Here is a 13,080-nt window from a genome sequence, read left to right on the forward strand (position 1 = left end):
GGGAGTGGGTTTTGGTACAGCGGGCTGGACACATGACCTTCAGAGGCCTTCTCCTTTCGGAGAAGTGTAATTTGGATAAAAATGGAAAGGACACACCCGGCCCAGGGGACACTCTCCCCAAGGAGAAGGGACCAGGGGCTCCCTGGCAGAGCTGTCTGCTGGCAGAGGGAGGGCAGAGGCTTAATGAGATGTCATTTGATCCCGAGAGGGAGGAGGAGGATTAACCGAGGGCTGTGTTGGACAGTGGGAAGGGGGAGGCTTCCAAGGCCGAGAAACCCGGGCTGGCCAGTGTGGGTGTGTTCCACTTCATTCATTCTCTTGTGCAAGTTTTATCCGGGGCCTGTTGGGGAGGGTGCGGTGGCATCCTAGCCCTGGCTCAGTGCTTGTGGAAAAGTCCCTGCCGCAGTGGGTCATTTTCCCTGGAAGGAAGCCAGAGGGGTGCACCTGCAGGGGCAGGTGTGTCTGAGGAGAAGACCCCGGCTGGTGGAGACCCATCACCGGGGTATGGGTGGGGCCAGCAGCCTTCACTTAGGTGGCGGCCTTTGAGCAGAGAGCCGGAGAAACCCATGCAGCTGGGGGAGAGGTTGTCCAGGTGGGAAGAAGAGCAAGGGCCCTAAAACCGGGTGGGAGGTGGATGTCAGCCCAAGGTATCCCAGGGGCCGACATGGGACTCCTCTTTGGCTGTGAGGGCTTTATCCGGCTTAACATTCTTAAAGGATCCGCCGAGAGCGAACAGAGGGAGCTCAATTCCGGGGCTCCTGGCCTTGGCCAGGCAGGAGTGGGGGACGAGCAGGGCGGGGTGTGCGTGAGGCACGTAAGCTGAGTGAGGGCAGCGGGGTCCAGGCTTGCAGTCCACTGAAGTCACTGCACAAGATGCAGCAATTTATTGTTTTAATTATTGGGGGTGGGGGTGGCAGATTCTCTCGTGGGCAGAGTTTGGGACACCCTGGGGTGCTCCAGGTGCTTCCTGATGCTGAGGTTGTGAGGCTCACGGGTTGGAGGAGGGGTGGGCCCAGCCGAAACAGGCGAGGCCGAGGTCAAGGGCGGCCTCAGATCCGTGGCCAACACTTGGTTTCCGGCCTTGGGGTCACCGGAAGCACTGTCTGCAGAGAGCCTGTCTCTGGCTGGGTGTCTGAGAGTTTACTCTTGTGCGATCTTACTGATGTCCCTCTGGGAGAAATGTCTTGCGTCAGGTATCACCCCGGGGCTTCTTTGCACCACCCACCAGGGCCCCGTGTCTTGCTCTAACGGTGCCTGGCCCGGCCCCGAGGGCTTTGAGCATCTCTGTACATTTCTGGGCTCGAGAGTGGGTCCCTTCCGTGCAGCCATCGCGCTGCCGTTCCACGTGTGTCGTGTTCACACACAGCCCCAGCCGGGCAGGTGTTCTCGTACTTTACATGCGGAGAGACCCAGCTATGGGGCATCTAAGGAACCGTCCCCCTGGTGGTCCACACGTGAGCTTGGTCCCCGCCAGCCACTGGCAGTGTGGCCCCATCAAGCCTCAGCGCCGCGTGGACACTGGACAGACCCCACCCCCGTGGGTTGTCCAGGTGGAAAGTCCCTGGCTGCCTGCATTTAGCGCCGGCCCCCTTCGCCAGCTGGTTTCCGGTGGTCAGACTCTGGGCCTGCGTGGGGGCCGTGCCGCCTTCGGTCTGCTGGCTGCTGGTTCTCTCTCTCGGGAGAGGTATTGTTTTGCATCTACGGAGGGTGAAGGCGCTCTGTGCGGGCTCATCTGGAGCTTTCTCCCTGGAGGGGCCGGGGCTGCGGGCGTCCTGCCCGGGGGGCTTCCTCCAGGAGGAGGCCTGTTCCAGTCGCTGTTTTCCGACACCAGCCACCGCCCTGGGTGAGCAGCGCAGAAACTGCTGCGCCAGCTCGTTGGGTTTTCTTCGCTTCTCCGCGCCCGCAAAAGGGAAGCAGGCCCATGGCAGATGATTGCATGCTGGAGGTCAGTAGGGTCAGGACGCGCACCAGGCCACAGGAGAGGTCAGAGAGGGGAGCCGAGTCAGGGCCGCGGGGTGCGGCCACGTGGGTCATTTCACCCGATCCTCTTGTGCCTCGAGAATATCACTCCTGTTTTCTTTTTTTTTTTTTTAATTTTTTTTTAACATTTATTTATTTTTGAGACAGAGAGAGACAGAGCACGAACGGGGGAGGGTCAGAGAGAGGAGACACAGAATCCGAAGCAGGCTCCAGGCTCTGAGCCGTCAGCACAGAGCCCGACGCGGGGCTCGAACTCACGGACCACGAGATCATGACCTGAGCCGAAGTCGGACGCTCAACCGACTTGAGCCACCCAGGCGCCCCTATCACTCCTGTTTTCAGGCATGAAACCTGGAAGCCGTGAACTGATTGCTCCCAGAGGCAAAAGGTGTACGAAAGGGAGCTGGTGGTTTGATCCAGGCACGTGCTCTTTTCTCCGTGGCCCGGTGTTTGAGACGAGGACGAAGTGAGGACGAGGGAATTGGGGGGCAGAGTTGTCTGGTCTCAGAGCGGACTGCCCCTAAGGGCGCGTGCGGTGAGAGCAAGTGCTCCTGGGAGCCGGCCTGGTCGGAAGTGGAGCTGACTGAAAACAGGAAACCGGGCAGAGGCCTCGTGTGTCAAAGGGGGTCGTGCTAGTTGAACTTGAAACAGACTGTAACTATAGCTGGGTTATACCCCCAGACTCTGAATGTGTTCTCTTAGGGTCGGGGCTGGCAGGAGTGTGTGTGTGTGTGTGTGTGTGTGTGTGTGTGTGTGTGTCCCGGGGGGTTGTGGTGGGGGGTGGACATGGCTGGTGCTCCACGGTTGGAGGAGAAGAGAACCCTCTCCTTCCTCCCAGTGGCCCCACCTGGCTGATGGTGAGCTCCTTGGTCGGGTCACTGCTGTATTTATAAAGCGTGTCTCTAATACTGCCTGTGCAGTGCCAGGCAAAACGTAGGTAAGCCACAGACACGGAAAGTTTAAAATCTAGAAAACACAGAAAGGCACGCACACAAAAACTACCCTTAGTCTTACCCTCAGGCAGTGAATACTATTTGGTGTTTCTGTCTATGTGAATATGCATGAAAGAAAAGCTGGGGAGATATAGTGTAGATTGGTTTCTATAGTATCATTTACTCACTTAAAATATGACTTTTTAAAGTCAACTTTATTGGGGCGACTGGGTGGCTCAGTCGGTTAAGCACCGGACTTCGGCTCAGGCCATGATCTCGTGGTTCGTGACTTCGAGCCCCGTGTGGGGCTCTGTGCTGACAGCCAGGAGCCTGGAGCCTGTGTCTCTCTCTCTCTCTCAGCCCCTCCCTGCCTCGTTCTCTGTCTGTCTCTCTCTCTCAAAAGTAAATAAACATAAACAAATATTTAGGGGCACCTGGGTGGCTCAGTCGGTTGAGCGGCAGACTTCGGCTCAGGTCATGATCTCACGGCTCATGGGTTCGAGCCCCACGTCAGGCTCTGTGCTGATGGCTCGGAGCCTGGAGCCTGTTTTGGATTCTGTGTCTCCCCTCTCTCTCTGTCCCCACCCCACTTGCATTCTGTCTCTGTCTCTCTCAAAAATAAATAAACATTAAAAAAAATTTTTTTTAATATTTAAGGTCAACTTTATTGAGGTATATAATTTGCATACAGTAAAATTCACACATTTTAAGGATGTAGTTTGGGGAATTTTGATCAGTGTATGCGCCTGCCGAAACATCACCCTATCAGGATACAGAACCTTCGAGTCACCCCAGAACCTTCCTCTGTGCCCCATCCCTCGGTCTCTGCCCTGCTTTATCACCGGGGACGGATTTGACTTCTAATAGAATTTCCTATAAGTGGAGTCATGTGATACGTGCCCTTCCTGTCTCTGGCTTCTTTGTTTCGCTTAATCATTTTGCACTCACAGTGATCAGTGGTCGGTTCCTTCTTATCACAAGGTAATACTGTGTTGTCTGAGTAAACCAGTTTGTTTATTCACTGTGTGGATTTGGGGGCCATTTCCAGTGTTTGGTTGCAGGAATAAAGATGCTGATCATTTGTATAAAAGTCCTTTTGGGGGGGTATATACTTTCTTTTCTCTTGGGTGTGTATTTAGGAACAGAGAGCTGGCATATCGTAAAGACATGATTTTTCTTTGTCGTGCAGTGTTTCATTACATGAACGTTACAGAATGCCCTTTTCATTCATTGATAATGTAAAAGTTGCTCAAAATCAGAATTGGATGGATTAAAGATTTTCATGTAAAAAATTAGTCCAAGAAAACAGAGGATAAGTTATAGTGTTGGAATGTGGGAAGACCTCCCTAACCAAGGTGAACTCCAGAATGCCTACAGAAAAATCTGAATTATTTCAATAAATAAAAATCTTAAATATTTTTGGTAAGACTCCGTAATTTAAAAAATGATGGGGATGATATTTGCAACAAATATGACAGACGGTGAAAATTAAGAAAACATTAAAAAACTTTTTTTAATGTTTTTATTTCTTTTTGAGAAAGAGGCATAGAGCATGAGTGGGGGAAGGGCAGAGAGCAAAGGAGACACAGAATCCGAAGCAGGCTCCAGGCTCTGAGTTGACAGCATGGAGCCCAACATGGGGTTCGAACGCATGAACCTCGATTTTGTGACCGGAGCCGAAGTCAGACGCCCAACCGACTGAGCCACCCAGGCTCCCCAAGAAAACATTTAAACATACAAAAATTGATTTTAAAAATCCATTGCAAAGAACGCATACAGGCCGTTGACAGAAGTAAACAATTCGAGGCTGGGTGACGAGCATCTGGGTAGATACTGAAGCCAAAGCGGCATAAAGAACGGAGCCACTTGTGACGGGTGTGTGAGCCGCTTTGGGAGATTAATCTGGCAACGTTTTGAAAATATTTCTTAAAATGATCTATTATGTGACCCATCCATCTCACATCTGATCAGTTACCTCAAGGAAGAACACTAGTATTTAAGGAACCGTCTTTCATGCTTTAGAAGATAACATCTTCTCTTTGTTTATTAGGATGCTGTTAATATTTTTTACTCCTACCCCCCTCCCCTTAATTTTTCTTCTCTAACGGTCCAGATTTTTGCATAACAGACTTCCCGACAGTGAGGTTGGTTTCTGCCTTTGGCCGTTTCATGAGCCTCACTCCTACAGTCACCCTGACTTCGCGGTCGGCGTGATCGGCATCGTGCGGACATAGTGCTTTCTCTGCATCCTGACTTCTCTCGAGCCCGGGTTCCAAGTTTCTGACGACCTCTGATTCCACGCTGGAGACAGCCATTGGTGCTTGCTCTTCTAGAAGGCTCTCCCATGTGCGCGGCTCCGTGGCGCCACGGGCTGCCCGTTGCCGGTGCTGGGCTTGCGTTCAAGGCTTCCGGATCTGATCCCATGGTCCCCACCCCCCTGCTGCCTTCTGGTTCAGCACCGCCTCTCTCTGCCAGGTGCTTTTCCTTCCTGTTTCCGGGTTTGAATCTTACCTTCCAGGCCTGGCCCTGCTGGTACTTTGCCCTTCGGCAATCTTTTTCTTTTGAGTTTCGTACAGCCCGGTTTGTACCTGTCTGCTAGTTATTTCTCTCTGCTTTGTGTGGTGAGTTGGGCTTTTTAGATTTTTGTCTGTGTTTGTTTCCTCCCCTGCATTCTCCTGGAGGGCAGAATCCTGGGTCCTCTGGATTCACCCCCGAACCCCATTCTCCAGGAGCTCCCCACTGAGCAGCAAGGGGGGGTGGGGGATGCAGACACAGCGGGTCCCACCAGCAGGAAAAGGTGGGGGGGGGGGATTCCAGTAGTGATTTGTTGCTCTGTTTGCTTACAAGAGCCAGCCCTTGCTTTTCTCTGAAGGGGAGTGGGTTTGAAACCATGGGGAGTGACTAGGAATCAGAAGAGTTTGTGCAAAGCCCAGAAATTCTCCGCGGTCCCAAAGGGTGACACTGCAAGTGCTGTCCCTCGAATGCCCGCCCAGTGTGTGCTGTGGAAATCTTATTTGTGCCCCATTGCGAAGGCACGAGCAATGCAGATGGCCAGATTATATAAAGCCAGCGACCTGCACATTTCGATATGGAGGAATCTCAGTATATCTGAATAGGGAATGAATGGCAATCCTCTCTACCTGTTTCAGAAAGAAAGAATCCAGATTTGGGTACGAGCCTCTATAGGAAGAGGGGCACAGCTTTGCAGTCTTAGCGGATGTCAGAAAACAGCAGGCCTTCCCAAAGTGTCCCCGTAGGCCCTCGCCACCGTTATTGTCGGTAGCTGAACATGGTCGTAAAAATGGTAATTTTTCGGAGATTATTCAAGGTTAACTTCTATTTGTTGCTCGAAGATAGGTCTCCAAACGCTTTCTTAAAGGGCCAGATGGCAAATGTTTTAGGCTTTGTGGGTCACGGTTCCTCAGCTCTGCTGGTTTAGCGCAAAAACAGCTACAGATGGTGTGTGCATGAATTCACGTGGCTGTGTGCCAATAAAACTTTATTTATAAAAGCAGGCAGCTGGCTGAATTTGGCCTGCAGCTTGCTGACCCTGCTCTAAATCCTTATTTGCGAACAGGGAATAACCATGTGATGTATTGTAAAAGCAGCTGATCCAGATGACAAAAAATATTTTATCCTTCAAAACAAACAAGTGAACAGATCTAGTCATCTGGAAGAACCGATACTGCGGTTTGGGAAACACACCCACTCGGGTTCTGGTCCCACCATGCCCTGCTCTGTAAGCGGAAAGCCCATCCTCCCTCTGAGAAATGGTACATCCCTGTGCAGACTGGCCTTGGGCATCAAAACTGGTCTATTTCCTTTCTCTCTGACCAGTTTCACACAAACCTGCCTACACCCCACCAAAGTTTGAAGTAGCACAAGAACAAAGGAGTGTGTCAGAGTGATGTAGTCTATGGTGATGATACATGTTCCGTGGCACTGGAAAGACTGTATACTCCGCTTGTGGGGGGGGGGGGGTGTTGGAGAAATGTGATGGATCCTATTGGTTGATGATGGTGTTGGTTGGTTCTTAATATCCTTGCTGATCTTCTGTTTCATTGTTCTATCAATTGTTGAAGTCTCCAACTATAATTCTGGACTTCTCTAGTTTGCCTTGTAGTTCTGTCAGTTTTTGCCTTATGTATTTTCCTGCTCTGTTGTTTGATGCATACACGTTCAAGGTTGCTATGTCTTCATTTGGGGTTGACCCTTTTTCATTATGTAATATGCCTCTCTGTTTCAGGTAATTGTCTTTGTTCTGAGGTCTACTTTATGTATTAATAAGCCACTCCTACTTTCTTTTGATTAATGTTCTCATGGTGTGTCGTTTCCATCCTTTTACTTTCTACCTGTTCCATTGGTAGATTTGCAGTGCGTTTAGACCGCATACAGTTAAGTCATGTTTTTAAATCTCTGTCTTCTTAATGAAATTTTGATATGTTAGGGTTTAAATCTGCCATTTTATATTTTGTTTTCTGTTTTTCTTTCTGATTTTCATTTTTCTGTTTTCTTTTTCCTGCTTTCCTGTGGATTACTTAATTTTTTCTTTTAGAATTAGGTTTTGGTTTATCTATACATCTTTATTAGTTTTATATTGTTGTAAAATATCTGTGTTGTTTTGGTTCCAATTTTAGTGTATGTGCTGCTGAAGTGAACATAGTCTGTATTCTTTTTTTTTTAATGTTTATTTATTTATTTTGAGAGAGTGCACATGCACGCATGCATAAGCAGGGGGAAGGGCAGAGAGAGAGGAGAGAGAGAATCCCAAGCAGTCTCCATGCTGTCATTATGGAGCCTGACAAGGGGCTCAAGCCTGTGAACCATGAGATCATGACCTGAGCCAAAATCAAGAGTCAGACACTCAACTGACTGAGCCACCCAAGCACCCCAGTTTGTATTGTTTTTTTAATGCGTTTCTTTGTGTAGCCTCTCAGTGGTTGTCTCCAGTGTTGGTTTATGTAAATGTAACTCTCCCCAGCCTGCTGGTGCTGTCATTTTACCTGTTTGGGTAAAATATAGAAAGCTTACTTCTGCATCACCCTCCTCTCCCCTGTTTTATTGTATAAGTGTCTTGATTTTTCCCTCCGTGGACATTTAGAACCACATTAGTGTTACAATTTTATCTTCAATCCTCAAACATCCTTTAGGAAAGTCAAGAAAAGAAGGAAGTTCTGTTGGGGCACCTGGGTGGCTCAGTCGGTTAAGCGTCCGACTTCAGCTCAGGTCATGATCTCATAGTTTGTGGGTTCAGGCCCCATGTCAGGCTCTGTGCTTACAGCTCGGAGCCTAGAGCCTGCTTCAGATTCTTTGTCTCCCTCTCTCTGTGCCCCTCCCCAGCTTGTGCTCTCTCTCTGTCTCTCTCTCTCTCTCTCTCTCTCTCTCTCTGTCTCTCAAAAATGACTAAATAAACATTTAAAAAAGGAGAAGGAAATTCTGTTGTATTTGTCTTTATCTTTGTTCACCATATTCTTTCTCTTTCTTTTTTTCAGGGATCCTTCCATATTTTTTCTTTTCTGCTTCCTCTAGCCATTCTTCAGGAAAGGTCTGCTAGCAGCAAGTTCTCTTGATCTTCCTCTAGCTGAGAATGTCTTCATTTCTCCTTTATCCCTGAAAGATATTTTTGCTGGGTATAAGATTCTGGGTTGACAGTTCTTTTCTTTTGGCACTGGAAGAATATTTTGTCACTTCTTTCTGGCCTTCCATGGTTGCTGCTGAGAAATGCACTGTCACTGGAATTGCTTTTCCCCTTATAGGTAACGTGTTGTTTCTCTCTCATTGACTTTAGGATTTTTTCTTTGACTATGATGTGATTTTCAGAAGTTTGACTATGATGTGTCTTGGTTTGATTTTCTTTGTAAGTTATGTCTTTCATGTTATGTAAGTTATGTCTTACAAATTTGGGCAGTTTTCAGCCATTATTTTTAAATACTTTTTCAACCCATCTCTGTCTATTTCTGGGACACTGGTGACACATCCATGAGATCTTTGTTTATAATTTCACAGGTCCCCAAGGCTCTGTTCACTTTTTAAAAACTATTTTTCTCTGTTGTTCGACTTGAGTAACTTCCATCATTTTATCTTTCAGTTCACTGATTCTTTTCTCTGTCCCTTCGTTCTGTGTTCAAGTCTACCCCCCTGCTTTCTATTTTGGTTATTGTGTTTTTATTTTTCAGTTCTCAGATTTCTGTCTGGTTCATTTTTTGTATCTTTTCTTCCCTTGCCGAGTCTTTGTAGGCCTTCGTTGGCTTTCCATGTGTAATTGCTCAGGGAATGTTCTCATCTGCTCGAACAGTGCTTGCCAGTGTCTGTGCTATCTCAGTGTTGGCCTCTAGCCACTGTCATTTCCATTCAGTTGTAGAACTTCCCAGTTCTTACCGTGGTCACTGATTTTTTTATTGAAACCTGGACATTCTTGTACGATGTAATGCGACTGGATCTTATTTAAATCTTCTCTTTTAGCTGGCTTTCTCTGACACTGCTCCATCAGGGAAGAGGTGGCTAGTTACTGCCAGGTGGGAGAAGAAGTCCAGGTTCCCCTTGGCCTTGTTGGCAACCAAGGAGGGGTCCCTCACTGCTGCCGGTGAGGTGGGAGTCCTCTCCGCCCCCCACCAGCCCTCCACTGATACTTCCTCGGCTGGGAGGGGTGGGATGCCTTGCGACTACTCTTTACGGGGTCTCCCAAGATCTGGGTGGGTGGTCAAAGTCCTGACTCCCCACTGTGTCTTCTCTGACACCATCCCAGCAAGGAGGCCGAGGGCACCTGGCTCCTGCCGGGTGGAGGTAAAGTCCAGCTCCTTTTCTGTCTCCTGGGGGAGTGAGGCTTGTTACCAGCTGGCTGGATGAACATTCCAGCTGCCTATGTGGGTTTCTCTCACATCACCCTGGCTGGGAGCGCTGGGGGACCTCGTGAACTCCTGCATGGAAGTCCAGGCTCCTGGTCAGCCTTTCTTCGTATGTGTGCAGGTGGGGCCAGTGTTTTCTGTGTGTTTCCTGGAGTAGAGCTGTTCTGGTCTAGAAGTTTCCTGTCATGCTGTTCTGTCCTTTCCCTCGTCCTCTGGCTGTTGCTGGAGTTTTGTGCCTGTGCCTGTTGGCATCTCCAAGTTGCGGGATTCTTTAACCAGATGTGTGAGGCAGAAGGAAAACCCAGGGAACTCAGCACCATTTCCTTCCCTGGGTCCCTCCCTGGGTCCTTCCCTGGGTCCCTCCCTGGGTCCCACGGTCCCAGAGCCTCCCTTCTTCTCCTACCCTCCAGAGTCCTGCCGTCTGTCATACCTGACTCAGGAGGAGACACGGGGAAAAGGGCACCTAGTCCATATTCTCAGAAGCACAGTTCCCTGTGCATTTTCTAGAAACACTTTTTCTTGGGGCGCCTGGGTGGCTCAGTCGGTTGAGTGTCCGACTCTTGGTTTTGGTTCAGGTCATGATCCCAGGGCCATGAGTTTGAGCCCCAAGTCAAGCTCCACGCTGATGGTGCAGAGCCTGCTTGGGATTCTCTCCCCCCCCTGCCCCTCTCCCCTGCTTATTCTCTCTCTCTCTCTCTCTCAAAATAAATACAGTTTTTAAAAAATACTTTTTCTGTCTGTTCTTTAGAATGCATTATTCCTACTGACCTATTTTCAACTCCCCTGACTTTGCTGTATCCTAACCCTTTGGTTACTGAGCCCGTCAGTGGGCTTTTTATTTCAGATACTGTACTTTAATGCTATATTCTCCATTTGTTTCCTTCAGGTGGTTTCTTTTTCTCTCGCGAGTACTGCTGTCTCTCCGATCATCTCAGCTGTACCTCGCTGAGCAGGATCGCAAGGGCAAGTTGAGAGTCATTACCTGACCTCCAGCATCCAGGCCACCTCAGCTTGGGCATGCCTTGTCTTCTCCCTGGAGAATGTCAGCATTTCCTGGTTCTTGGTGTGTTGATTAATCTGTATTCCAGACATTTCAATATCCTGTCGTAGGACCGTGAGTCCTGTTAAAATCCTTTGGAAAATTTTCTTGAACGGGTGCTCGGCGAGGTTGGGCTTGGATGCCCAGTGCGTCTGATAACGGTGGGAGGGGTTTCTGCGTCAGTCTGGCACTCGAGGCCTTTGCCATCCTGTTGGGGAGCCGCGCTGACGTTTGTCACGCGGGGGAGGCTGGGGCCCGGTGCTGGGGTGTGTGGCAGCTTGGGTCCCACGGCGCGTCCGTGCTTCCTGCCTGTTCCACACCTGAGCAGCCAGGCGTGTGTCTGTTCACACCCAGAGCCAGGACACCCTCCCCAGCCCTCTCCTCTGCCCTGCTTGGGCTCCTGTGCCCAGGCGGACAGGTGTGATGCTGTCCACATGCAGCTGGAGACCAGGAGGAGAGGGAGACTCCCGCCCCACACCGCTCGCTCTCCAGGGGCGGCTTCTCTGGCCTTTTGCCCTTGGAGTTCTCAGTGAGTTGTCTTTCTCCCGTCTTGTCCCCAGCTCCTAGTCCTGATCTGTGGGAGACAGAGAGACGGGTTGTGGGCCTCCCCCACCCCTGCAGGACTGGGAGCCTTCACACTGCTCCGTGCCTCGCGAAACCCTCCCCACAGCCCTCAGGGTGATCTCACTATTGTCCCCGTTGCAGAGACAGCCACCTGCGAGGGTGTGGATCCCGGGGTTGGGGCCCCAACTGGCCTCCGTAGCCAGCGGGGTCAGACACAGCAGGTGCTTGGAGCGGAAATCTGCCGGGTCCTCAGTGGGCAGCTGCTGCTGGGCCCTGCGGCTTCGGTCCTTTGGTCACAGGAAGGGGACGCTCACCCAGGGTCGCCCAGGGTCTGAGGAGTGTAGAGGCCGCACCGGTGTGGACGGGGCCCAGGTCACAGGGTGGGGAAGAGCCAGGGGGGCTCACTCAGTCCCTCTGGGGACGGTGTGCTGCGGGCTGGCTGGTGTGGGAAAGCTGGGTGCGGGAAGCGGGCTTGGCTTCGGGTCAGGAAGCCAAGGTGGTGGGGTCGGGAGGAAGCTGGAGACTGTCAGGGAGGGTTCCTCTGCGAGCATCCACAGGCATCTGCTGGGTGCCACAGGGGTGGACAGACAGGGTCCCTGCATGTGCGTGGTGCAGGCAGACCGTGACCCCCCAGGCTGGGTCCTGGGACTAGGTTAGGGTGGGTTCAACGGGGGACGGACTCTGTTTAGTCACGATGTGTCCCCAGACACACTCTGGGGGTGCCTGGCTGTCGGTTGAACGTCCGACTTTGACTCAGGTTGCGATCACGTAAAGATTGAAACTTCCGGCCTCTCCTTGTGTGCAGTGAGCGGGCCTGAGGCCTTGAGGTGGGCGGGGGCCCCTGGGTCCCACAGGCCCCACACATGCAGGCACGCAGTAGGTGCTCACACAGTGTCCGTCCGTCTGTCCCCTGTACCTCCCTCCAGCCTCCCCCCGGGCAGGCCACAGCTTGTCCACGCTGGCGAGGTCGTGGTGGAAAATCTCGTCCTTGACACGTATGCTGCGGGAGATGCCCTGTGACGCTCGCAGAGAGGTTGGAAACCGATCGCATTTCTGTATTTCCTCCGCGTGCTTTTTGTCCCCATTAGAAATCCACGTTCCGCTCTTCCGTGGAGGCCACGTAAGCCTGTCCTCTCCCTGCTCTGAGCTGATGCGCAGCTGCCGGTGATGCCACGCAGGGCCGGGGGACAGTCTGTGGTCAGGAGGAGCCTTGCAGAGGTGCCGAGGGCAGGTGCCAAATGGGGGGGAGGGTGACTGCAGTGGGGGAAGAGCCCCCGGAGGTACCCGGGGACCCAGGCCGTGTCCGTAGCCTCGCAGCCAGGCCTCTGGGTCCGTGGTCGTGCGGTCACACCAGCAGGTCGCTCCCTGCTGCTTTGTTGCCCGTCTGCCCAGCGGGGGCAGTAATCGTGCCCACCCCAGGCGGTCATGGAGGGTCACGTGCTGGAGTGCTCCCGCGGGCCGGAGCTGGCAGGCGGCCGTGCTCTGCACAACCATCTGGGCCTGCCTCCCCAGGGGCCTCCGTGTGACTGTGCCCTTCCTCCCCGTCACAGCCGCACACTGTCTTCTGGCTCTGGGTGGCCACGCCCGGTCGCTGCAGGGCCCTTCGGTTAGAGGCCCGCCCGAGACGCCGTTTCCCCAGATGCTGTGACACGGAGCGACCCTGGGCGCGAGTTATCTGGAGGTGCCAGCAGGCGCTTTCCCGCTGCCGTTGTCAGACCGA

Source organism: Herpailurus yagouaroundi, unplaced genomic scaffold, assembly GCF_014898765.1.
Source record: "Herpailurus yagouaroundi ecotype Mexico unplaced genomic scaffold, PumYag 182, whole genome shotgun sequence".
Taxonomy (NCBI): Eukaryota; Metazoa; Chordata; class Mammalia; order Carnivora; family Felidae; genus Herpailurus; species Herpailurus yagouaroundi.